Source organism: Saimiri boliviensis, chromosome 7, assembly GCF_048565385.1.
Source record: "Saimiri boliviensis isolate mSaiBol1 chromosome 7, mSaiBol1.pri, whole genome shotgun sequence".
Classification (NCBI taxonomy): domain Eukaryota; kingdom Metazoa; phylum Chordata; class Mammalia; order Primates; family Cebidae; genus Saimiri; species Saimiri boliviensis.
This window is the reverse complement of record NC_133455.1, coordinates 111,652,302-111,679,433: the sequence shown is the minus strand read 5'-3', so window position 1 is coordinate 111,679,433 and position 27,132 is coordinate 111,652,302. Positions and strand designations below refer to the sequence as shown.

Genomic DNA, 27,132 nt, shown 5'->3' with positions numbered 1-27,132 from the left:
CCCAGTGAGGAAAAATGGGTCAGGGTCTAGCTTGAAGAGAGGCTCTGGCCTCAGTCTGCCACAGCCAGTGTGTTAGGCTATGAGGGACACCTCTTGGGAGCAAGCTATCCAGCCTCCCTAGTTCCAGCAGGGAAAAGGCACAGCCTGGACCTATACAGATGGCTGCTGCCCTTCCCCCATCCAGCAAACGCAGCATGTTAGGCCGTTATCAGTCTCAGTGTTTGCTGCTGCCCCTCCTCCAAGGAGCTCAAAGGGCTTAGACAGGAGGCAGCCACAGCTGTGGTGCTGGTCACCCCTACCCCGGGGAACTCAGCAGCCTTAACAGCCTCTCAGCTAGAATCTGCTTGAGAATGTGCATAGCTCTGGGGTTGGGATTCTAGGCCTCAGTGGCATGGGTTCGTGAGTGTGACCTTCCGATCGTGGGTTGAACAGTTCTGTGGAAAAAGCACAGTTTCTCCAGCTGGGTAACACTCTCACTCAACATCTTCCTTGGCTGGTGGATGGGAGCTCACACGGCTCTCAGGTGGGCCACCACACTGCATTGCTCTTCCTTCTTCTCCATGGATCACACTAGCCGCCTAGTCAGTTTTGATGAGGGAACCTGTATACCTTGTTTGCCAGTGCAGTATTCACATTCTATTATGGTTCTTCAATGGGAGGCCCTGATCACCGCTGATTCTAGTTGGCCATCCTGGCCCCACCTGGATATTTTCTACAATGAACATATTATTTGAAAATATGTTTTAGAGCATTCTAAGTAACCAAACATCTATCATCCCATTTAAAGAGACTAAATTAATTTCATACTTTTTACCTCCCCAAATCCAAACCATCAAGAATGTGAAGAAATTCCAGTGTTGGTCATGATCACTAGACTAATATTTTACTTGATATAAGTCAATAATTTTATGGAATTTATCAATATAACCTGGAAGAATTAAAGTAAATGTTGAAAGAGACAATAATTATTAATTTAGTAATTATTATGGATATATCATAATACATCAAAACCTAAACATCTTACATAACTAAGAATTTGTTTAGATTTGAGCGTCTTTTTCTTTCTTTCTGAGATGGAGTCAGGCTCTATCCCCCAGGCTGGAGTGCAATGGCAGTCTCAGCTCACTACTACCTCCACCTCCTGGGTTGGAGTGATTCTCCTGCCTTGGCCTCCAGAGTAGCTGGGATTATAGGTACCCACCACCATGCTCAGCTAATTTTTTGTATTTTTAGTACAGACAGGGTTTCATCATAGTGGCCAGGATTGTCTCAAACTCCTGACCTTGTGATCTGCCCTCCTCGGCCTCCCAAAGTGCTGGGATTACAGGCGTGAGGCACCGCACCTGGCTAGATTTGTTTTTAAAGCAATTTTTTTCATAACTGTAGGATAATTCTTCACTTACAGTAGATTATAGAAGTGTTAACCTGCACTGTTAAAATAAACATAAAATTTACATATACCCTATATATATACACATTAGATATAAATATATATCTTTTAATATGTATAATATATACATATATATAATGCATTGAATATTTAGGAAACTGATGGTCTATAAAATTTGGAATTCACCTGCCATATTTCTAAGAGCTTACATTTCTTGGCAAGACCCATGCCATTACAGTGAAATTATTCCAAAAGCAGCTAAACTAAAAACCTCAAATAATACAGCACAATCTTGACAGAAGAAAATGGAAAGCAATATAATGAGTCAACAGAATTTAGTACCTGCTTTGTGCCCAGCTGAAGCCTGTTCAAGTAGTTTAAAAAGTGCAAGACATGGCCCCTGTCATAAAGCATTGAGAAGATGCAACAAACCTCACTGAAGGGATCCCAAGATAGTCAAATAAGAGGCATCTCCGGAAAGCAGCTCCCAACAGGAGAGAGACAGAAACCAAGCAGTTTCCACAATTCCAAATGAGATACCAGGTTCATTCCATAGGTCTGGTTGGACAGTGGGTATAAACCAAATAGGGCAAGATGAGGGAAGGTGGGGCACAGCCCCACCCAGGAGGTACGTGCAACCAACTAGGCGACCAGGGGATCTCACCCTCTGGGACTTTGATTCAGATACAGTGCTCCACCCAAGCCCTCCACAACCCACAGAGCAGATATTCACCGGGCTGCAAAGCCTCAGTGTGCTGTCTGAAAAGGGCACAACAGCAACTTCGGCCAGCACTGGGGCTGTCAACATGGATCTATTTGGAAGCACTGGCTGACATAAAAGCCAGAAAGCCGACTGGACAGATCTACCCTCCCCCAAGAAGGAAAGGGAACTGAAAACAGGGAAACAGCCCATACGGCAGAACAGGTCCCACCCACCCTCGACAAAGCCCAGCAGACTGAAAAAACTCTCACATCAGAGTTTTGCACCTAGAGAGCAACAAGGAACGATCCAGCTCAGTGGGGGAAGGGGAAGCCACCATTGCAGAAGCCAGCCCAACTTTCCTAAGTAAATAAAAAATGCAGCAGCTCCACTGACCTCATGGCAGCCCAGCAGCGCCTATGCAGGCAGACAAAGGAAGGGCTGCCTCCCCAAGCAGCTACCTGATATTAAAACTACATAAATCCAATGAGATGGGGAAAATCCAGCACAAGATGAATGAAACCATCAAAAACCAGAAAGCCTCTCCCTCACCACAAGATCACAACTCCTCACGTGCAAGGGAATAAAGCTGGATGGAGAACAGATTTGACAAATTCACAGAAGCAGGCTTCAGAAGGTAGGTAATAACAAACTTCTCTGAGTTAAACAAACATGTTCTAATACAATGCAAAGAAACTAAAAACCTTGAAAAAATGTTAGATGAAATGCTAACTAGAATAACCAGCTTAGAGAAAAACATAAACGACTTGATGGAGCTGAAAAACACAGCATAGGCCGGGCGCGGTGGCTCAAGCCTGTAATCCCAGCACTTTGGGAGGCCGAGGCGGGTGGATCACGAGGTCAAGAGATCGAGACCATCCTGGTCAACATGGTGAAACCCCGTCTCTACTAAAAATACAAAAAAAATTAGCTGGGCATGGTGGTGCGTGCCTGTAATCCTAGCTACTCAGGAGGCTGAGGCAGGAGAATTGCCTGAACCCAGGAGGCAGAGGTTGCGGTGAGCCGAGATCACGCCATTGCACTCCAGCCTGGGTAACCCAGGAGGCAGAGGTTGCAGTGAGCCGAGATCACGCCATTGCACTCCAGCCTGGGTAACAAGAGCGAAACTCTGTCTCAAAAAAAAAAAAAAAAAAAAAACACAGCACAAGAACTTCGTGAAGTATATACAAGTTTCAATAGCCGAATAGATGATGAAGAAGAAAGGATATCAGAGATTGAAGATCAACTCAATGAAATAAAATGAGAAGGCAAGATTAGAGAACAAAGAGTGAAAAGAAATGAACAAAGCCTTCAAGAAAGATGGGATTATGTGAAAAGACCTAATCTATGCCTAATGGGTGTACCAGAAGATGATGGTGAAAATGAATCCAAGCTGGAAAACACTCTTCAGGATATTATCCAGTAGAACTTCCCCAACCTTGCAAGGCAGGCCAACATTCAGATACAGGAAATACAGAGAACACGACAACAATACTTCCCCAGAAGAGCAACCAAGGCACATAATTGACAGATTCATCAGGGTTGAAATGAAGGAAAAAATACTAAGGGCAGCCAGAGAGAAAGGTTGGGTCACTCACAAAGGGAAGCACATTAGACTCACAGTGGATATTTCGGCAGAGACCTTACAAGCCAAAAGAAAGCGGGGCCCAATATTAAACATCATTAAAGAAAAGAACTTTCGACACAGAATTTCACATCCAGCCGAACTAAGCTTCATATATGATGGAGAAATAAAATCCTTTGTGGACTGAGGAAAATCCTAAACACAGAAAGGAAAAACCAGTACCAGCCACTGCAAAAAATAACCAAATGGTAAAGACTAATGATGCAATGAGGAAATTGTGCCAACAAAAGGGCAAACAACCAACCAGTAATAAAATGGCAGGATCATTCACATAACAATATTAATCTTAAATGTAAACGGGCTAAATGCCCCAGTCAAAAGACAGAGACAAGCAAATTGAGTAAAAGGCCAAAAACCATCAGTGTGCTGTATTCAGGAGACCCATCTCACATGCAAAGATACACATAGACTCAAAATAAAGTGATGGAGGAAGATTTACCAAGCAAATGGAGAGCAAAAAAAAAGCAGGGGTGGCAATCCTAGTCTCTGATAAAATGGACTTTAAACCAACAAAGATCAAAAGAGACAAAGAAGGACACTACATAATGGTAAAATGATCAATACAACAAGAACTAACTATCCTAAATATATATGCACCCAATACAGTAGCATCCAGATACATAAGGCAAGTCCTTAACAACCTACAAAGAGACTTAGACTCCCACACAATAATAGTGGGAGACTTTAACACTCCACTTTCAGTATCAGACAGATCAACAAGACAAAAAATTAACAAGGAAATCCAGGACTTGAACACTGATCTGGACCAAGCAAACTTAATAGACATTTACAGAACTCTCCACCCCAAATTCACAGAATATACATTCTTTTCAGCACCACATTACACTTACTCTAAAATTGATCACGTAATTGGAAGTAAATTACTTCTCAGCAAATGCAAAAGAATGGAAAGGCCATAACAGTCTCTCAGACCATGGTGCAATCAAATTAGAACTCAGGATTAAGAAATAAACCCAAAACTGCACAACTTCATAGAAAATGAACAACTGGCTCCTGAATGTCGACTGGATAAACAATGAAATGAAGGTAGAAATAAAGACGTTCTTCAGAAAAATTAGTCAGGGATGGTATCCAAGATGGCCAAATAGGAACAGCTCTGGATTGCAGTTCCCAGCGAAACACAGAGGGTGAGTGATTAGCACATTTCCAAATGAATTTTTACTGCCCACAGTCCAGGAGATTCCCAGGCGGAAAAGCACCATGAGCCCCCAGCATGGCTGTTTCAGCCGGTGCAGCAGGTCTCTGCGCAAAAACACAAATCTGGGCGCCTTTTCAACTGGTGACTGGAATGCCTGGGAGACAGAGACACCTGTTCAACTGAGAAAAAGGGGACTGAAACAGGGAGCCAGGACAGGAGATTCCCAGGCCACATAGTGCCATGAGCCCCTAGCACAGCTGTTTCAGCCAGTGCAGTGAGTCTCAAAACAAAAACTCACACAAATCCAGGTGACTTTTCAACTGGTGACTGGACTACCTAGGATACAGAATTGCCCATGCAACTATAAAAAAGCAGGGGGACTGAAATAGAGAGCCAGGTGATCTGGCTCGGCTGGTTCCACCCCCACAAAGACCAGCAATCTGAAATGTTCTGGATTGAGAGTTTCACAACAAGCAGAGCTGGACCCGGGACGGTCCCGCTCTGTAGGGGAAGGACGTCCACCATTACTGAGGCAGTCCACCACTACTGAGGCAGTCTGCCAGTACCGAGGCAATCTACCATTACAGAGACAGTTCGCCATTATAGAGGCAGACGGCCATTACTGAGGCAGTTATAACTATACCCCTATAAACAAAACTACAAGGAAGTTCACATAGCAGCTAGGCATATCCCAAGGCAGCTCAGCAACACCTCTGCTGGCAGACTGTGACTAGGTTACCTCCTTGCAGGCAGGGCATCTCTGAGAAAAGGAAGCAGCATGACAGGAATTTATAAATAAAGCCCCATGTTCCCAGGACAGATCACCTGGGAAAAAAAGGTGGTTATGAGCTCTGGTGCAGCAGACTTAAATGCACCTGCCCAGCAGCTCTGAGCAGAACAACAGAGCTCACAGCTCCATACTTGAGCTCCTATAAAGGACAGACTGTCTCTTCAGGCAGATCCCTAACCCATGCATATCCAAAGAGACACCTCATAAAGGAGAGCTCAGGCTGATATCTGGTGGGTATCATTTCAGGACAAAGATAACAGAAGAAGAAACTGACAGCAACCCTTACTGTTCTGCAGCCACTGCAGGTGATCACCAGGCAAGCAGGGTCTGGAGTAGACCTCCAGCAGCCCTGCAGCAGAGGGGCCTGACTGTTAGAAGGAAAACTAAAAAACAGAAAGAAATAACTTCATCAGCAACAAACAGGATGTCCACTTAGAGACCCCATCTGAAAGTCACCAACCACAAAGACCACAGATAGATAAATCCACTAAATGGGAAGAAACCGGCATAACGAGGATGAAAACACACAAAACCAGAATGCCTCTCCTCCTCCAAGGGATCATAACTCCTCACCAGCAAGGGAATAAGACTGGATGGAGAATGAGTCTGATGAATTGACAGAAACAGGCTTCAGAAGGTGGGTAATAAGAAACTTCTCTGAACTAAAAGAACATGTTCTAACCAATGCAAAGAAACCAAGAACCTTGAAAAAAGGTTTGACGAAATGCTAATGAGAATAAACAGCTTAGAGAAGAATATAAATGAAACAATGGAAAACACAACATGAGAACTTCACAAAGCATACACAAGTTTCAATGGCCAAATTGACCAAGCAGAAGAAAGGATATCAGAGATTAATAATCAACTTAATTAAGTAAAATGAAAAGGCAAGATTAGAGAAAAAAGAATAAAAAGAAACAAACAAAGCCTCCAAGAAATATGGGATTATGTGAAAAGACCTAAGATACATTTGATAGGTTTATCTGAATATGATGGAGAGAATGCATCCAAGCTGGAAAACACTCTTCAGGATATTATCCAGGAAAACTTCCCCAACCTAGCAAGGCAGGCCAATATTCAAGTCCAGGAAATACAGAGAACATGACAAAGATATTCCTCAGGAAGAGCAACCCCAACACACATCAGATTCACCAGGGTTGAAATGAAGGAAAAAATGCTAAGGGCAGCCAGAGAGAAAGGTCAGGTTACCTACAAAGGGAAGCCCATCAGACTCACAGGGGATCTCTGAGCAGAAACCCTACAAGCCAAAAGACTGTGGGGACCAATATTTAACATTGTTAAACAAAAGAACTTTCAACCTAGAATTTCATATCCAGCCAAACTAAATTTCATAAGCAAAGGAGAAATAAAGTCCTTTACAAACAAGCAATTCCTCAAAGATTTCATCACCACCAAGCCTGCTTTACAAGAGCTACTGAAAGAAGCACTAAACACAGAAAGGAAGAACCAGTACCAGCCACTCCAAAAACATACCAAATGGTAAAGAGCATCGACACAATGAAGAAACTGCATCCACTAGTGGGCAAAAGAACCAGCTAGCATCAAAATAGCAGGATCAAATTCACACATAACAATATTAACCTTAAATGTAAATGGGCTAAATGCCACAATCAAAAGACACAGACTGGCAAATTGGATAAAAAGTCAAAACCCACTGGTGTGCTGTATCCAGTAAACCCATCTCACATGCAAGGATACACATAGGCTCAAAATAAAGGGATGGAGGAAGATTTAACAAGAAAATGGAGGGCAAAAAAAAGCAGAAGTGGCAATTCTAGTCTCTGATAAAATAGACTTTAAACCAACAAAGATCTAAAGAGACAAAGAAGGGCATTACATAATGGTGAAAGGATCACTGCAACAAGAAGAGCTAACAATCCTAAATCTATACACACCCAATACAGGAGCACCCAGATACAAAAGGCAAGTTCTTAATGACTTACAAAGAAACTTAGACTCCCACACAATAATAATGGGAGACTTTAACACTCCACTGTCAGTATTAGACAGATCAGTGAGAAAGAAAATTAACAAGGATATCCAGGACTTGAACTCAGATCTGGACCAAGCAAACCTAATAGATATTTACCGAACTCTCCACCCCAAATCCACAGAATATACATTCTTCTCAGCACCACACCATACCTGCTCTAAAATTGACCACATAATTGGAAGTAAATCACTCCTCAGCAAATGCAAAATAACGGAAATCGTAACAAAGAGTCTCTCAGAACACAGTGCAATCAAGTTAGAACTCAGAACTCAGAAAGTAACTCAGAACCACACAACTTCATGGAAACTGAACAACTGGCTCTTGAATATTAACTGGATACAATGAAATAAAGGCAGAAATAAAGATGTTCTTCAAAACCAATGAGAACAAAGACACAACATACCAGAATCTCTGGGACACATTTAAAGCAGTGTCTAGAGGAAACTATACAGCAATAAATGCCCATATGAAAAGCAAGAAAAGATCTAAAATCAACACCCTATCGTCAAAATGGAAAGAGCTAGAGGAGCAAGATCAAAAACACTCAAAAGGTAGCAGAAGACAAGAAATAACTAAGATCAGAGCAGAACTGAAGGAGATAGAGACACAAAAATCCCTTCAAAAAAAGTCAATAAATCCAGGAGGTGGTTTTTTGAAAAGATCAACAAAATAGACCACTAGCCAGATTAATAAAAAAAGAAAAGAGAGAAGAATCAAATAGATGCAATAAAAAACGATAAGGAGGACATCACCACGAATCCCACAGAAATACAAACTACCATCAGAATTACTACAAACAGTTCTATGCACACAAATCAGTAAATCTGGAAGAAATGGATAAATTCCTGGACACTTGCACTCTCCCAAGACTAAACCAGAAAGAAGTTGAAACCCTGAATAGACCAGTAACAAGGGCTGAAGTTGAGGCAGCAATTAATAGCCTACCAACTAAAAAAAGCCCCGGTCCAGACTGGTTTACAGCCGAATTCTACCAGACGTATAAAGAGGAGCTGATATCATTCCTTCTGAAACTATTCCAAACAATAAAAAAAAAAAAAAAAAAAAAAGAGGGAATCCTCCCCAACTCATTTTATGAGACCAACATAGTCCTAATACTAAAACCAGGCAGAGCCACAATTAAAAAAGAAAACTTCAGGCCAATACCCATGGCAAACATTGACACAAAAATCTTCAATAAAATACTGGCAAACAGAATGCAACACCAAATCAAAAAGCTTATTCATCATGATCAAGTAGGCTTCATCCCGGGGATGCAAGGCTGGTTCAATATATGCAAGTCCATAAACATAATACATCATATAAACAGAACCAAAGACAAAAACCACATGATTATCTCAATAGATACAGAGAAGGCCTTTGACAAAATTCAACAGCCCTTTATGCTAAAAACCGTCAATAAACTAGGTATCGATGGAACATATCACAAAATAATAAAAGCTATTTATGACAAACCCACGGCCAATATCATACTGAATGGGCAAAAACTAAGAAGCATTCCCTTTGAAATCTGGCACAATACAAAGAGGCCCTCTCTCACCACTCACATTCAGTGTAGTATTGGAAGTTCTAACAAGACCAATCAGGCAAGAAAAAGAAATAAAGGGTATTCAATTAGGAAAAGAGGAAGCCAAATTGTCTCTATTTGCAGATGACATGATTGTATATTTAGAACACTCCATCATCTCAGCCCAAAATCTCCTGAAACTGCTAAGTAACTTCAGCAGTCTCAGGATACAAAATCAATGTGCAAAAATCATAAGCATTCCTATACACCAGTAACAGACTTAAAGAGAGACAAATCAAGAATGAACTGCCATTCACAATTGCTACAAAGAGAATAAAATACCTAAGTATACAACTAACAAAGTATGTGAAGGACCCCTTAAAGGAAAACTACAAACCACTGCTCAAGGAGATAAGAGAGGACAAACAGATGGAGAAACATTCCATGCTCATGGTTAGGAAGAATCAATATCGTGAAAATGGTCATATTACCCAAAGTTATTTACAGATTCAACGCTATCCCCATCAAGCTACCAATGACCTTCTTCACAGAACTGGAAAAACCCATCTTCAACTTCATATGGAACCAAAAGAGAGCCCACAGAAGCAAGTCAATTCTAAGCAAAAAGAAGAAAGCAGGAGAAATCACACTACCAGACTTCAAACTATACTACAAGGCCACAGTAATCAATACAGTATGGTACTGGTAACAAAACAGAGACATAGACCAATGGAACAGAGGCCTCAGAAGCAACACCACACATCTACAATCATATGATCTTTGACAAATCTGACAAAAATGAGCAATGGGGAAAGGATTCCCTTTTTAATAAATGGTTTTGGGAAAACTGGCTAGCCATGTGCAGAAAGCAGAAACTGGACCCCTACCTGTCATCTTACACTAAAATTAACTCCAGATGGATTAAAGACTTAAACATAAGACCTAACACCATACAAACCCTAGAAGAAAACCTAGGCAAAACCATTCAGGACATAGGCATAGGCAAGGACTTCATGACTAAAACATCAAAAGCAATGGCAACAAAAGCCAAAATAGGCAAATGGGATCCAATTAAACTCCAGAGCTTCTGTAGAGCAAAGGAAACAATCATTAGAGTGAACCAGGAACCAAGAGAATGGGAAAAAATTTTTGCAATCCACCCATCTGACAAAGAGCTAATATCCAGAATCTACAAAGAACTAAAACAGATTTACAAGAAAAAACCAAGCCTATTCAAAAGTGGACGAAGGACATGAACAGATGCTTTACCAAAGAAGACATCTATGAGGAAAACAAACATGAAAAAATGCTCATCATCACTGGTCATTAGAGAAATTTAAATCAAAACCACATTGAGATACCAGTTAGAACGGTGATCATTAAAAAATCTGGAAGCAGCCGATGCTAGAAAGGATGTGGAGAAATAGGAACACTTACACTGTTGGTGGGAGTGAAAATTAGTTCAACCATTGTGGAAGACAGTGTGGTGATTCCTCAAGGACCTAGAAATAGAAATACCATTTGATCCAGCAATTCCATCACTGGGTATATACCCAAAGAATTATAAATCGTTCTGTTATAAAGATACATGCACATGTATGTTCATTGCAGCACTGTTTACAATAGCAAAGACCTGGAACCAACCCAAATGCCCATCAACAATAGACTGGATAAAGAAACTGTAGCAATATACACCATGGAATACTATGCAGTCATAAAAAACGATGAGTTTGTGTCCTTCATAGGGAGATGAATGAATCTGGAAACCATAATTCTCAGCAAACTGACACAAGAACAGAAAATCAAACATCACATGATATCACTCATAGGCAGGTGTTGAACAGTTAGAACACCTGGACACAGGGAGGGGAGCATCACACACTGTGGTCAGCTGAGGGGACTAGGGGAGGGACAGCTTGCAGTGGTGAGGGTGGGGAGGGATAATGTGGGGAGAAATACCAGATATAGGTGATGGGAGGAGGAAGACAGCAAACTACTTTGCCGTGTATGTACCTATGCAACAATCCTGCATGTTCTTCACATGTACCACAGAACCTAAAGTATAATTTTTTAAAAAGCCTCACTAAAAATGTTGAAAACAGAATTAAATTGTATTGAGTTTGATTATAAGAACAATAGATACCCAGAGAAAAGGAAAAAGGGGGGGGGGGAGACTAAATAACACATCTAAAAGGCTTCCTGAAGGAGGAAGAATTCAAGAAGGTCCAAGAAGGATGAGTGTAGTCTAGTTAGGAGGCGTGGAGACATGTTACTTCAGAAGATGAAAATTGACTGAATAGACAATAAGGCCATTAATTTAAATTTGAGAGAGAAATGATAAGCACAAGAAGGAGAAGAATGAGACAATTTGAAGAGTAGAAACAATGGAATGGAGTGCAATAAAGTGAAGATCAGAAAATCAGAACTTTAAACATGTCTTCACTCTGTCAGGCACAACCAAATGCCACTGAGTCATCGAATCTCCAGGCAAGCCTCCTTGGAGTCCTTTAGAGTAATTTATCAGCAATTCAGAATATCAAGTATCAGTCTTAGTACAGGGTAAACACATGCTGATGGATTGGAATATTGTGCTTAACACAAGTCTTTATGTCAAGATACTCCTCCAAATGTTCATTTCATCTTAAATTTGGGTGTTCTGGCATTCTATTTTATTCTTCAACTCTCCTAATCATTTCTTGGATTCCAGTTTATGGACCTTGGGATCATTAAGCAGCACCTCCCTTTGGTTGCATCTTTGCTACGGGGACTGAATCTGACCTTTCTCATAGTCATATTCTACAAAAGCTAGATAATTAATCATTTGAAAATAAATCTATGACTAGATGTGATCCATAAGTGCTATATTTATTTCAACTATTTGTAGGAAGTTTAGCGTTTGGGGCTTATGCAAATCTACTGAATTAAAACTGTGTAATTTATGAGAAGAGTCTTGAATCTAATCTTTCCCATTTGGGAGTTTGAAAAGAATAAAGGGGAAATCACTGGAATGAATATGGATTTGTTTTGTACAACAGAAACTTATGCGTGGAAATTATCTGTAGGGCATTCAGTTCAGCATTCAGTTTCCTGCCAATGCAGAATTGCTCCCTACCATAAAACCTCAGAGGCTGAGTTCAGACTATTTTAAAATATAACTCTCCTGCTACCAAACATCAAGGAGAGCGTGTAAGAGTCCTGGACAATATACTTTGATATGAACTGATGACCTCCTTCTGTAAACTGTACTGCCTTCCACATCTAAACATATTTTCTACTTGTGATTGATCTTACAAAAGTAAAAACTTGGTAATAAAACAAGGTAAAAACTTGCTGTGTTATGGCTTATTGAATCTGTCTTTTAGGATGGAGCCTGTTCTTGGAGCAATATATTAAACGGACTAGGCCCACTCTCGTCCCTCCTAGGCCTTATACAAAATTCATCACACGCCTTATACTCTGGCTGCCACATCAAAGCAAGCTACAGACAATTAACTTGTTTTAGGCAATTTCCCTAACTTTTTCTCTGACTTCAGTAAAGGTGATCCCAGCTAATGCAACACCCTATTCTGCAATCCCAGTGTGAACGTTGAATGAATGGATGGATGGATGAATGGACTTAAATCTCGTCTTGAATCCAAATCTTGTAGTGTCAATAACCAGCCTAAAATATCCATCTTTCAATAGATTCCCATAACTTTAAAAACAACCAAATCAATATGGCCTGCAAGGGCCTGTTAAAATCTGGCTCTGGCTACTTGCTCAGCCTTGTCACATGCCACTTAGGAAAACTTGTGCCGCAGCCTATACAAGCCTTTTTTTTTTTTCTTTTTCTTTTTGCCTTCTCCAGTGTATCATGCTTCTCCAGCCTCAGATTCTTTGCAAATGCTGTTTACTTTGCTGTTTACTCTTCCCTCCCCACCCCATCCCTTCCCATCATTTTGCTGACCAACTGCAACTCATCTTTCATCTCAGCTCAAATGTTGCTTCCTCAAGAACCGTTTCCTGATACCCTCAAACAGATGAGTTCTCCCTAACATATGCCTTTATATTTTCTTGCAATTTGTATTCAGAGCAAATATTGCTAATTATAATTATGAATGTCCCTAGTATCTAGTGGGACATCAATAATCATTTTATAAGTCCGAATGAGTCTGGGCACTACGGCTAATGCCTGTAATCCCAGCACTTTGTGAGCCCAAGGTGGGGGATTGCTTTAGCCCAGGAGTTTGAGACCAGCCTGGAAAACATGGTGAAACTTTGTCTCTACAAAAAATATTAAAATTAGCTGGGCATGGTGACGCATGCCTGTAGTCCCAGCTACTTAGGAGGCTGAGGTGGGAGGGTTACTTGCACCCAGTGGGAGGTCGAGGCTGCAGTGACCCATGATTCTGCCACTGATTGTGCACTCTAGCCTAAGCAACTGAGCTGAGGTCTTATCTCAAAAAAATAAAAATAAATTTTTAAAAGATTTAAAGACTAAATGAAACGCACACTGAGCATGTGTCTGTGCAAGATCTGCAGTTTCTGTGTTTAACACAGGTAGAGCTCGCACATCAGCAAGGAAAAATGCTATCTTGTTTTTTGCTTTTGCATCATTGGAATTCCTAGGGGTTCAATCTTGGAACAATCAAATGACTTAGCAAAAAAAAAAAAAAAAGTATAGGTGTTTATTACTTATAGATCATTTGAGAAATATGAAGCTTTGGAAAAAATGAAAACTACCAGTACCCAGATCTATGTGACACAAGGGAGTAGTCTACACCAATCAATCTCTTCTTTCTAGTCCATTGCACTCACTCAGATATAAAGGGATCTTTGGAAGAACAGAGAAGAGACAGAGACAGCATAACTTTTTTAAAAATATCAATGTGGCAGTAAATATTACTCAGACAAACATACTTATTTTCTGTCTCTTAGCTACTTGACTGGAGAATATTTAGAATAGCTAGTCTACTCCTAAAAAAGACTGTAGGATTAGTTATCCTACAGTAAAAATCAACCCCAAAATCCCAGTGGCTAAACACAGTACATTCATTTCTCTCTCCCTCTTCATGCCCAAGGCGAGTCAAGATTAGATTCTATTTTTTTGTGGTCATTCAAGGAATGAGGCGAAAGTGGGGTTCAGGAGAGGGGTTTCTTAACACAGGCTTCCTTGATGAACCGCAACATGGAATGAAACAGCAAAAAATTACCCATTAGCTCAGGAAGTTATTCTTAGAAGTGACACACATCACTTCAGCTCACATTTAATTGATCAAAGCAACCCTCATGGTCACACCTAACTACAAAGTTATTGACAAAGTGCCATCCTACTATGTGCCAGTATCCTGACAAAACAACACTAATGGTTACCACAATAATTGATAGTGGCTAACAGCGCTAATGGCTACCATATGAATTGATAGTGCTCAGAACAAAGATCATCATGACTTTGACTTCCCTGTACACTAGCAGAGCTAGGATTGGTATAAAATAAAAGACACCAGGGAGGAAAAGAACTTGCAGAAACCCAAAAAAGCCTAACCCCAGAAGTACAAAGTAGCAACAGGAAAAGGAAAGAACTAAAGAAATGTTTGCTCACCTTCATTCTCTAGACACCATACATATTTATGACCCAGTAAATATAAAACTGTTTTCTTTCTAGTAATACACTACACATACACACACATAACCAAGGAGTTATACTATTATAGTGCAATTATAATTACTATAAAAGGTTAAAGATATTTACAGGGAGAAAGGACAATAATATTTTTAGCAGAGGTCTGAAGTAGCTTCAGAATATGAAAAACAGTTGGGGCAAGGTGGCTTATGCTTGTAATCCCAGCACTTTGGGGGGCCAAGGCAGGAGGATCACTTGAGCCCAGGAGTTCAACACCAGCTTGGGCAACATAGTGAGTGAGACCCCATCTCTACAAAAAAATTAAAAGAATTAGCTGAGAATGGTGGTACACACTGTAGTTTCAGCTATTCGAAAGGCTGAGGTGGGAGGATTGATTGAGCCTGCAAGGTAAAGGCAGTAGTGAGCTGAGATTGCAGCACTGCACTCCAGCCTGGGTGACAGAATGTGACCCTGTATCAAAAAAAAAAAAAAAAAAAAAAAAAAAAAAAAAAAAAAAGTATAAAACACCTGGAATGTGTGAAAATATTGAAGATAAGGGAATCTAGTAGAAAAAAAATTTTAGAAGAGAAAGTGGGTCTCACTAAGAATCCTACTTCCTGCAGTGGGAATGAGGCAGGATAATTTACTGAGATTTAATTCGTATCAATCCTCTCTTCCATTTTCTTTCCACCTTACCAAACAGGTAGTCAGATCTTTTGAATTTCCTGATTCAAGTATTATGCAATGCAAACAACAAAGGATCAAATTCATAGAAGACATCAGAGGGTAGGAAGAGAAAGACCCATAACTTGAGAACAAAGTAAAGGGAAGTATGCAAATAACAGAGGCACACCTGGGCAAAGAATGGCCCTGCTCTGTAGCACTAACCTGAGAAGTTAGCTAAAGTCAGGGCATTGCTATGTGGTCATGCAGGATCACTGGACCCTAATAAAAAGTAATCATTTCTATGTTCTAAGCCTAAAACAAAAGCAGCACAGTTGCCAGACTTGGAAGGACCACTGACAATAGGCATCGCAGAGTTTATCAGTAAGATAAGAGGAGCCTCCTTGTTATTTTTGTGCAGCCTACAATGTCTCAGAATTTTGACAATCTGGTGGAGTAGAGGGAAGATGGCATTAAAGATTAAATCTGCTGCTGGGCCTGGTGGCTTGTGCCTGTCTTCCCAGCTACTCAAGAGGCTGGAGAGGATGGCTGAAACCCAGGAGTTCCAGACAGTGATGAGTGATGACCACACCACTACACTTTAGCCTCAGTGACAGAACAAGACCCCATCTCTCATTAAATTTGCTACCAGCCCAACGGGGTAGGAACTCAAAGTCAGATTTAAATTGATTTACGGGGGGAAAAAAGTCTCAATTCTTATATACCAGAGTTTACAGTTACAAACCTATACTCATTAGAAAAAGGAAAGATTATGGACTTGGACTAGACTTATGAAGACATTAGAAAAGGAAACCCCATTTTACTTCTTATCATCTATTTCTGTCTGCCTTATGAGAAAAGGAAAATGGCAAGTATGCCACCAGGGAGATCCTGCAGATATGATGGTATTAGCTCTGTTCTTAGGGTAAGTGCCTGTCTTAGTCCAGTTGATGCTGCTATAACAAAATGCCTGAGACTGGTTACTTTATAAACAATAGCAATGTGTTTCTACAGTTCTGGAGGCAGGGAAGTCCAAGATCAAAGCACCAGTAAGTTCATCATCTGGTGAGAGTCAGGTCTCTGCTTCCAAGACAGTGCCTTGAACACTGCATCTTTCAGAGGAGAGGAATCCTGTGTCCTCACATGGAATAAGATGGAAGGGCAAAAAAAAAGATAAACTCCCTCCAACAAGCTGTTTACCTAACCACATTCAGGAGGAAGGACCCCTCAGAGCCTAATTTCCTCTTACAGGGCCCTATGTCTTAATACCACCACATTGGCAACTCCCCATTTTAGAGATAACACATTCAAACCACAGCAGTGCCTAATCCAGTACCTGATGCATGAAAGCCACATACCCTAAAAGTTGCCAGAAGCTATATTCAAAGTACCAGACAAAGTACAGAACCAGTGATTGCCATCTCTAGGAGAAGGAATTTTGTAAAAGCAAATAAATGTTGAATCACAAAGGGTGCCCTAGGTTGGACCTTGGAATAACATTTATGCTGCCTTTTTAATAAAGAATTTATTTTGCCTAATGGGTTATCTATCTCTCAAATTCTTAGTAACTATGAAATACTGACTATTATTCCAAAAACATCAGGGTTCAGTGCTGTCCTTGTGTACGTTGTGATCACACCACTCTTTCTAGGTCCCCTGCAACGGAAAGAATGTGACATAATGCAACCACTTTGAGCTTGCTGAAGATTTGCAGATGTGAATCAAATAATACAGGGTAGGGTGGGAGACACTTAAAATTTAGAAATGAAGGGATGCCTGACTTCTGATTTGTCAATATGTAAAGGTTTTTTTTTAAGAAGTTTTAGAGTTCTTTCATCACTAACTAATAAATAATGATGTATCAGACAAGCAAATTTAATACTGAGAAACCTAACAGATACACATTTCAACAGCTATTAACACTGACTTCATCTCATTTGAGTGCCATTATTTCAGTGTTTTGCTCAATGAAAACTGACACTTGGTATATTAGACCAATTATGAGATAGAAAATCGTGTGCAAAATAATTATAGTCAAGCCCTTAATGTCAGGTTCGTATCTTCCTTTTCCAACTTCTTTCTTCCCAAAACAAGTCACTTCCTCCAGCCACTATTCTCTGAGCATCTTCCAAATCCTCACCTACCCACACCACGTCTTTTCTTACAAAATTCCTCCTTCAGTTGTGCCTCTTCTAATTGTTTTGTGGACCGAGAAGACGTGGTGTGGGTAGGTGAGGATTTGGAAGATGCCTAGAGGCCCTAGCAGGGCACTGGCATATAAAAAGATATACAACAAATGCTTGCTGACGTGCATTGTATTTTTATTGTCGACTGCAGTCATTATTATAGCGATTCTCAAATCACAGGCTGCATAAGGACTTACCAGCCCATACTGCTACCCCTTCCTAATCTAACAACAACAACAACAAAAGCTTGTGGACAGGATGAAAAAAACCTAAAACTGTACCATTGAAGTCAATTCCATGGAAGAACAATTTCCTTACTATCCTTAAATAAGTGTGTTGGTCAAATGTACAGATGTTAAAGAAACATTCCTATTTTGTTAATAGCGCATGATAGACCTCATCAGAATTAGTCACCATTCTTTGGAGGATTTTGTAGGGTTTTTGTAGGCTAAAAAGCTTCAGTCTGGGGACAATTTGGACTGTATTCTATTGAAATTGCTTGTCTTTTGGATTTCATCCCTCTCCAGGGCATATTAGAAGAGTGAATCAATTCTACTTAAAGCGACAAGACTTAGGTAATTAGGTGAACCATTCAATTTATTTAGAGACAATCCTTAGATTCGTGAAATAATTTCAATAAAACTCAGTTTCATGCTGAGATTGATATGGTCGGTAAGCTCTTAAGTCAGCAGACATAGTGCAATTCAAGTATTTCATACGTAGTCACCTCAGTCTTTTTTATTTTAAAATACTTAAATGCTTTGTGCCTGAATAATAATGAAGATGGTAATGTTTATGAAATACCTACTATGTGCCAGCCCCTGTGATAAGCACTTCCCACAGAGTGATTCAGCTTAATACTCATTAGTAATAACAGAATCGATATTTTCTTTTAACAGATGAGAAAACTAAAGCACAAAGAGATTAAATAACTTGGCTAGAGCCACAGTCAGGTGGCAGAGCTAAAATCAGACCAAAGATAAATTCCACAGTCCTCACTCTAAATTACTGTATCATGCTATGGCCCAAGTTCACAAGTGTCTCCCACTAATTACTTGTCACCTGTGATGGCAGCAGTTTGAAAAAAGTTGATCAATTTACTAGTTAAAATTCTCATCAGTAGGATTTTCAAAAGAGAAAAGAAAGCAAACAGGCAGTTACAGTTTTCCTATAACTGGAAAATTTGAGAACAAATACATGTCACTCTGCAGGCCCCACTGAAGCAGCCAGGTGAGGAGGAGGCTTCTGCCAGATTGCTGTAACCAGACACGCCTAGCTGAGATTGGATGAATGGTTGTGTAAGGAGAAGTCTGTAACTCACAGAAATCTTACTATCAACTACCCAGTACCCACATGGTTGTGTAAGAAATATCTACTTGCCTGGCATCATATTGAAAGGGCTTTGTTCAGGCTATTATAATCAAAACAGCATGGTATGGGTACCAAAACACATATAGACCAACGGAAAACCACAGAGGCCTCAGAAATAATGCCACACAACTATAACCATCTGATCTTTGACAAACTTGACAAAAACAAGCAGTGGGAAAAGGATTCCCTATTTAACAAATCGTGTTGGGAAAACTGGCTAGCCATATGCAGAAGGCAGAAACTGGATCCCTTCCTTACACCTTATACAAAAATTAACTCTAGATGGATTAAAGATTTAAACATGAGGCCTAACACCATAAAAATTCTAGAAGAAAACATAGGCAATACCATTCAGGGCATAGGCATAGGCAAGGACTTCATGACTAAAACAACAAAAGCAATGACAACAAAAGCCAATATAGACAAAGAGGATCTAATTAAGAGTTTCTGCATGGCAAAAGAAATTATCAGTAGAGTGAACCAGCAACCAACACAATGGGACAAAATTTTTGCAATCTACCCATTTGACAAAGCGCTCATATCCAGAATCTATGGAGAACTTAAACAAATTTACAGGAAAAAAAAAAAAACAACCCCATCAAAAATTAGGCAAAGGATATGAACAGACACTTTTCAAAAGAAGATATTTATACAGCCAACAAACATATGAAAAGCAGCTCATCATCACTGGTCATTAGAGAAATGCAAATCAAAACCATATTGAGATACCATCTCACACCAGTTAGAATGGCGATCATTAAAAAATCAGGAGACAACAGATGCTGGAGAGGATGTGGAGAAACAGGAACACTTTTACAGTGTTGGTGTGAGTGTAAATTAATTCAACCATTGTGGAAGACAGTGTGGCGATTCCTCAAGGATCTAGAAATAGAAATACCATTTGATCAAGCAATCCCATTACTGGCTATATACCCAAAGAATTATAAATCATTCTATTATAAAGACACATGCACACGTATGTTTATGGCAGCACTGTTCACAATAGCCAAGACTTGAAAGCAACCCAAATGCCCACCAATGACAGACTGGATAAAGAAAATGTGGCACATATACACCATGGAGTACTACACAGCCATAAAAAGGATGAGTTCATGTCCTTTGCAGAAACATGGATGAAACTGAAAACCATCATTCTCAGCAAACTGACACAAGAACAGAAAACCAAACACTGCATGTTGTCACTCATAAGTAAGTGTTGAACAATGAGAACACACAGACACAGGGAGGGAAACACCACACACCAGGGCCTGGGAGTGGGGGCTAGGGGAGGAATAGCCGGGGGGCAGGATTGAGGAGGGACAGCATTAGGAGAAATACCTAATGTAGATGACAGGGCGATGGACGCAGCAAACCACCATGACACGTGTATATCTATGTAACCGCATGATCTGCACATGTACCCCAGAACCTAAAGCACGATAAATAAATAAATAAATAAATAAATAAATAAATAAATAAATAAGGAAAGGCTTTGTTCTGCTTACCAGCTTTGTACTGATTTGGTCCAAGGCCATAAAGAAAGAAAATAAAACAGAGGGTTGATAATTACCCAGATATTCTGTGCTAGGTAAACGATTCAACATTCTTAGCAGTGATTTGAAAACATAAACAACACTCTTACCATATTTTCAAATGCCCCAAAATGGAATGAGAGAGCTAATATTATTAAGATAATAAAAGGAGATATGAAATTATCTCAATAAACCATTAGAAGACACCCAAGTAAACACCTGTAGAACATTAGAGGAAACTCAAATAAAATTTAATAGAGATAAATATAAAGTCATAGATTTTAGTTCAAAACTTGTAGAAGTTAAATGCAGAGTGAGAGGGAGTTGGATTAACGTTCTGCATCAAAAGGCATTGCACAGGATATAGATTGCAATCCATAAGAAGCCAGAATTTTCCGGCAGTCTTAACATTACTACCAGCCTGGGGTCTTTATCAAGGAAGGTGATGGTGATAGAAGATTGTGTTCCATTTAGATGCCACTATTTGAGAATATGTCTATCCAGAGAAGGAGAGTGACCAGAATAATGAGAGCTTTGGGCACCTGCACATGTAAAGAATAGACAGAGGAACACAGGAAATTTAGCCTGAAGAGGAAGGCACTACTGGTGAAGTTGACAGAGCTCTTCATGATGAAATGGAAAGTATGCTGAGCCTGGAGACCAGAGCAGAGTTCAATCTGAACATTAGTACTCAGAACCAGGGCAACCACCTAACCAGCCAAACTCTGAGAACCTTAAACCTACATTATTTGTTTATCCCTAAGTTATCTAGACTCAATAAGCTGAGTACTGGGAACAAAGAAATAAAGAGCAAAGCTTTGGACCTTGAAGCGCTTATAGTCTTGTGCCTAATACAGACGAGTTTCAGACCATTAACATACAGAGTAATGATGTCCTGGGAATGATGTTCTTTCTGGGAGCTCAGAGGATGAGCAACTTACCTTGAAACAGGGCATTTTAACCAGGCTTTTTGATACAGTATTTTTATATGATGTATTCGTTTGCTAGGGCTGCTGTAACAAAGTACCACAAACTAGATGGCTTAAGCAACAGAAATCTACTGTCTTACAGTTCTGGAGGCTAGAAGTCTGAGATCAAGGTGTCAGCCAGGTTGGCTCCTCCCAAGGGCTGTAAGGGAGAATCTGTTCCATGCTTCTCTCCGGGCTTCTGGTGGTTTGCTGGCAATCTTTTGCATTCCTTGGCTTGTGGTGCATCACTGTGATCTCTGTCTTCATCCACACATGGTTTTCTCCCTGCAGCTCTTCACATAATCCTTCCTCTGTATATGTCTGTCTCTGTAGCCAAGTTTCCTTTTATGTTATAGGTAAGAACAAAGTCACATTGGATTATGGCCCACCCCAATGGCCTCACCTTAACTGGATCATCTGCAAAGACCCCATTTCCAAATAAAGTCACATTCCCAGGTACTGGGGGTTAGGATTTTAACACCTTTTGAGGGGGACAAAATTCAACCCACAATACATGGCTTATTTGAAATAATCATTTCCAAATTATTTTTTCTTTTTGTTACTGTCTAAGCAGCAAGTGTGACAAAATTTCTACTCCCATGTCAGCAGGAGCCTCTGACCCTCCACCCTGACCCTAATACTCACCCCACCATGGATCCTTCTTCCATCTCTGACTCTACTGCAGAACTCACTCTCACCTCACCTCATTCCTAAACCACCTCCCTTCTTTCATCCCCACTTACAGAAGGGTAGATCAGCAATGCTGTCAAGGTCAGCAACGGAATAAGAATAAATGTTTTAATCATTCCTTGGGATTTTTTTTCTGAGTTGAAAATGTAATGGTTCATTATTTTAGCCATCAAAGTGAGCTCAAATCAAATGATGATGCATACAAATGTTTCTGGAATCAAAATGTCCTCAGGGTAAAAATTACCAAAATAGCCAAGTCAAAATATCAAATAACAAATTATGTGATCGAGAAGAGTCCTGGATAGCACGTTTGTGAAGGCCATACCAGAGCTGAGTGTAGAAGGACAAATGGAAAATTAATCGGGCAAGGAAGGGAGCATTCTTGGCTGAAGGAAAAGCAAATGTTAAAGCCACGATGCCAAGAAAGTAGGAGGCATCAGAGACCCTGAAGTGGTGTGGCATGACCAGGGCACAGGAGAAGGGGAGGCAGGCACAGGCCTAACCCTCAAAGACCTAATATACACCATTGGTTGTGCACTCCCTTTATTATTAGTTCATTTATCACTGCAGTAGAGAGTGAGCTGAGAATTGGAAGCAAAACGTGGCTTGCCCAGACGTTTATGTGCAGTTTCAAAGGAGGATGGATTAAAAGTCCAAAGGCTGGAGATGGGAAGACCAGTGAGAAATCTTTGTAATAACGAACGTCAACAACTGTGAAAGCTACACTAATATGGCAAGCATGGGAAGTGGGGCAACACTTCCTAGCTGTTTGTGGAAATATTTAGCGGGTAGCATCCACACGATTTTAATGAGAGTCTTGAGGAAGCTACATGAGTGGTTTCCAGCTCTAGCTGCACATCAGAGGCACCTTGGGAGCTTTTCCAAATGTGGATTTTCTGGCCCTGTCTCAGACTTAGTAAATCAGAATGTTTGCTGTTTAAGCCTTGAGATTTTGGAGATCTTCTCCAGCCAGTGTCTGTGACTAAACATTTAAGGGTTGACACCCAAGAGAAAGAGGAAAAACTGTTGATTCGAGATCAGGTTTTAGTCCCATATAAGAAAAAACGATATTATAGTTGAACTGTTTAAAGATAAACCATTCCCTCAGAACGTTGTCATTGAATGTATTTGAGAAGGGCCAGCAAACTAGGTAAAGGGAGGTTGTAGACGGGCTCTTTACTTGTCAGAAGAATGAGAGAGCCTTTAAGGCACTCCAGAGGCAGAGCTCCCGATATGCACTGACCAGGAAGCAAAGCCAGCCAGAGCAGAAGCCAGGCATTCAAAGGAAATCTATCTGCCCAGGCCCTGTGTGTGCACCCTTTTTACTCTAGCTGTGGCTTCAGACACCGTCTCACTCTGACCTGGTTTAGATTCCAGGTTCTGGCCTTTGGATCTCTGTCTGTTTCCATGACAACTTCTGTTGGAGCCATGCTTGCTGTCTGGCTGCTGCATTTAGATTCGCCCAGGTACCCCCTCCCCATGGTTTCAACTTGTCATGACTCCTGAGATGACTTTGAGGCTAGCCCACCCCACACCTGCCTTCCAGCTCCATTCAACCTTTCCCAGCTTCCTCCCTGCTCATGCTCACATTTAGACTCTGCCTCTGGCTCAGAGTACAAACTACCACTTCCAACATTGGTTTGCTGGACAAAGTTCCTGTGAGATTATGAAGATCTAGTCACTTCCCAGGACTAGTGGGCAGGAAACTACAATTGTTGAAAACACAAGCGTTGAACCCAGACTTTAATTCCAATCTAGGCTGTAATACAGCAAGCAAGTTACCTAACCTGTACCAGCCTCAGTTTCTAAATCTACACAAAGATGATAAATGCACCTAACCTAAGTTATAACGACACAAGCAGCATAGCCATCTTCACTAACTGAGCATAAACACATGACCTAGTCTCTTCTTATTTTTGGTTATTAACTCAAGCATCCAGGTATCTTTATTAACAGGATATTCCACATCTCCCTCTTGAAGCCTAATGCCAGTTAGTCCAAGAATTCTGAAGATTCATTCCACCTGAAAAGGTCAAATCTAGGTAAGCTGGAGACAGAACCGGAGCTGCTAGTCAATCCACAGACCCAGTTTCTATACACAGTGGCAGGAAGGCTATTCCTCTGCTCTCTGATGGATGCTTGCTCACTGCACCCGTAATGCCTTTGCTGGCTCCAATGTGTGCCCAGGATGTCTGAGAGACACAGGCTGTCTCACTCTTGGGTTCCCAGGTAACAGCCAATTGCTCTGCTGCAGCCGGCCCCTCCTCGGACTCTTACACTGAAGTCCTGTGCACTAACTCAGCGATCAGGTTCTACCCAGAGCTCCCTTTCAAGGCCTTGGGGCTTATGTCAGTTTCCTAGAGTTGTCGTAACAAATTACCACAAACTGGTTGGCTTAAAACACAGAAATATCTTCTCTCACAGTCCATGAAAGCAGAAGTCTGAAATCAAGGTGTCAGCAGGGCTGGTTCCTTTTGGATGCTGCAGGGGAGAAACTCTCATGTCTACCAGCATCTGGGGCTACCAGCAAGCTTTGGCATTCCTCAGCTCGTAGCTGCTTTGCTCCAATCCCTAGCTTCCTTTTCACCTGTTTTCTTCATTCTGCATGTTCCTAGGAGTCCTCTCTGACTGATTGATATGACTATAATTTCATCTTAACTAATTATACCTGCCCATCCTATTTTCTAACAAGATTTTATTCTGAGGTTCCAGATGAATTTTAGGGCCTTTTCTTGATAACAAGACTTAACAACCCATTTTCATAATTTCAAATCACTGAAAGAAGAATTTTCACACCCCTTTCCTCAAGAAAATCTACTGGGCTCCCTACACAAATTTTCCTTTTACCCTTTCCTCCAGAGCAAGAGAAAACATATTCATATATTTTCAAATCTTTTAATTACTAAGAAAAATCTACTCATGGAGTCTTGCTAGCCCTCCTGCCAGAATTTGGAAGAAACTGGAATAATTTTATCTCATTTTATATATGAAGCATTTTCAAAGTCTGACACATGGAAAGCCCTCAATTATTGGTAATTACAGTCATGAGTCACTTAACAACAGGGATATGTTCTAAGAAATGCATTGTTAGGTGATTTCATGGCTGTGAGAACATCAGAGAGTATATTACACAAAGCTAGATGGTATAGCCCATTGCTCCTAGGCTACAAGCCTGTACAGCATATTGGATACTGTAGGCAATTGTAACACAATGGTAAGTGTTCATGTATCTAAACATAAAAAGGTCCAGAAAAAAAAAAAAAAAAAAAAACAGTGTAAAAGATGAAAATGGCACACCTGTGTAGGGCACTTACCATGAATGGAGCTCAAAGGACTAAAGTACCTCTGGGTGAGTCAATGAGTGAGTGATGAGTGACTGTGAAAGCCTAGGACATTACTGTACATTCTTGCAGACTTTTAAAACACTATACACTTAGGCTATACTAAATTTATTTTAAAATTAAGTAATTGAGCTATGATGGCTATGATGTCACTAGATGATAGAAAATTTTCACCTCCATCATTATCTTGTGGGACCACCATCCTATATGTAGTCCATCATTGACCGAAATGCCATTATGCCCTCCATGGCTATATTTATTATTTGAGAAGGTAAACAAAAGTACCCTGAGGACACAAAGCATCAGGATAAAAATTTGTTACAGGCAAAATATCTTCCCTGTTAATTTTTAACACAATTTGAGTGGACCTCTCAATTCAGTCTGGCAGGCTCTGTATCCCTCATATAAGACCTCGGTAAATTTTATACATCTTTAGCTCATGGATCTCACTAACAATCATGTGCATCAGAGCCCTCTAACAATTTGAATGTTTCAGGGCTTCTGACCAGTGCTAACCTAGAATAGATAAATAGTATTCCACTGTGTATATACACCACATTTTCTTTATCCATTCATCTGTTGATGTACACTTAGATTGATTCTATAACTTGGCTATTGTGAATAGTGTTGCAATGAATAGAAGATAACCCATGTTCAAAGTGGAGAAAAGTGAGATATGGACTCTTATCAAGGGCTTTTGCCTCGTGACGAGCGTATCTTCAGATCTACAGGCTCCATGAAACCATGGGCATGTAGAGGCAGCATCTTGGGACTCTTCTACAGTTACAAATCAGGTTCTCACTCAAGACTGCAATCTAAATCTAGACCTTTTAGGCTGAGTGGAGCTACCATTTGCTCTCTAGGCAAAGCTGGTCTAGCTCCTCTGCTTCTCTAAAATCTACAGAAGCAGGAGTCTCCCTGCCTGGATGGGGTTGTTGGGGAGTGCCTTTGGCTAAGTGAAACCATTGTTTGATTTCCTGGGTCAAGCCTGTCTCAACATAACAAAGACCATGTATGAGAAGCCCACAGATAACAGTATACTCAAGGGTTTAAAAAAAAAAAAAATAGAAAGCCTTCCTCTAAAATCTGGAACAAGATACAATGCCCACCCACTCTTACCACTTTTATTCAGCATAGAATTGGAAGTTCTTACCAGAGCAATTAGGCAAGAAAAAGAAATGAAAAGCATTCAAATAGAAAAGGAAGAAATAAAATTTTCACCATTTGCTAACAACATAATCCTATATATAGAAAAACGTACAAATTCTACCAAAAGACTGTCGGGACTAATAAATGAATAAAGTTGCAGTTTACAAAATCAACATATAAAAATTGGTGGTGGTTCTATATACTACTGATGAACTATCTGAAAATGAAATCAAAAGAACAATTCCATTCAAAACAATTACAAAAACAACAACAAAAAATATTTAGGAATAAATTTAACCAAGTAGGTAAAAGAGCTGTATACTAAAAACTATAAAATGTTGATGAAAAAATTGAAGACACAAATAAATGAAAAGATATTCATGTTCATGAGTTGAAAGAGTTAATTT

General features: G+C 40.3%; 1 long non-coding RNA gene across 1 annotated transcript in view; it reads right to left on the bottom strand.

Moving 5' to 3' along the window:
• The window catches only part of LOC141585187 (uncharacterized), a 200,447-nt gene that overhangs the window by 15,273 nt on the left and 158,042 nt on the right, over positions 1–27,132 (bottom strand). The window contains exon 2 of the long non-coding RNA XR_012518579.1: positions 10,661–10,725. This is a non-coding gene — a long non-coding RNA (uncharacterized LOC141585187). The remainder of the gene's footprint in view (positions 1–10,660; positions 10,726–27,132) is intronic.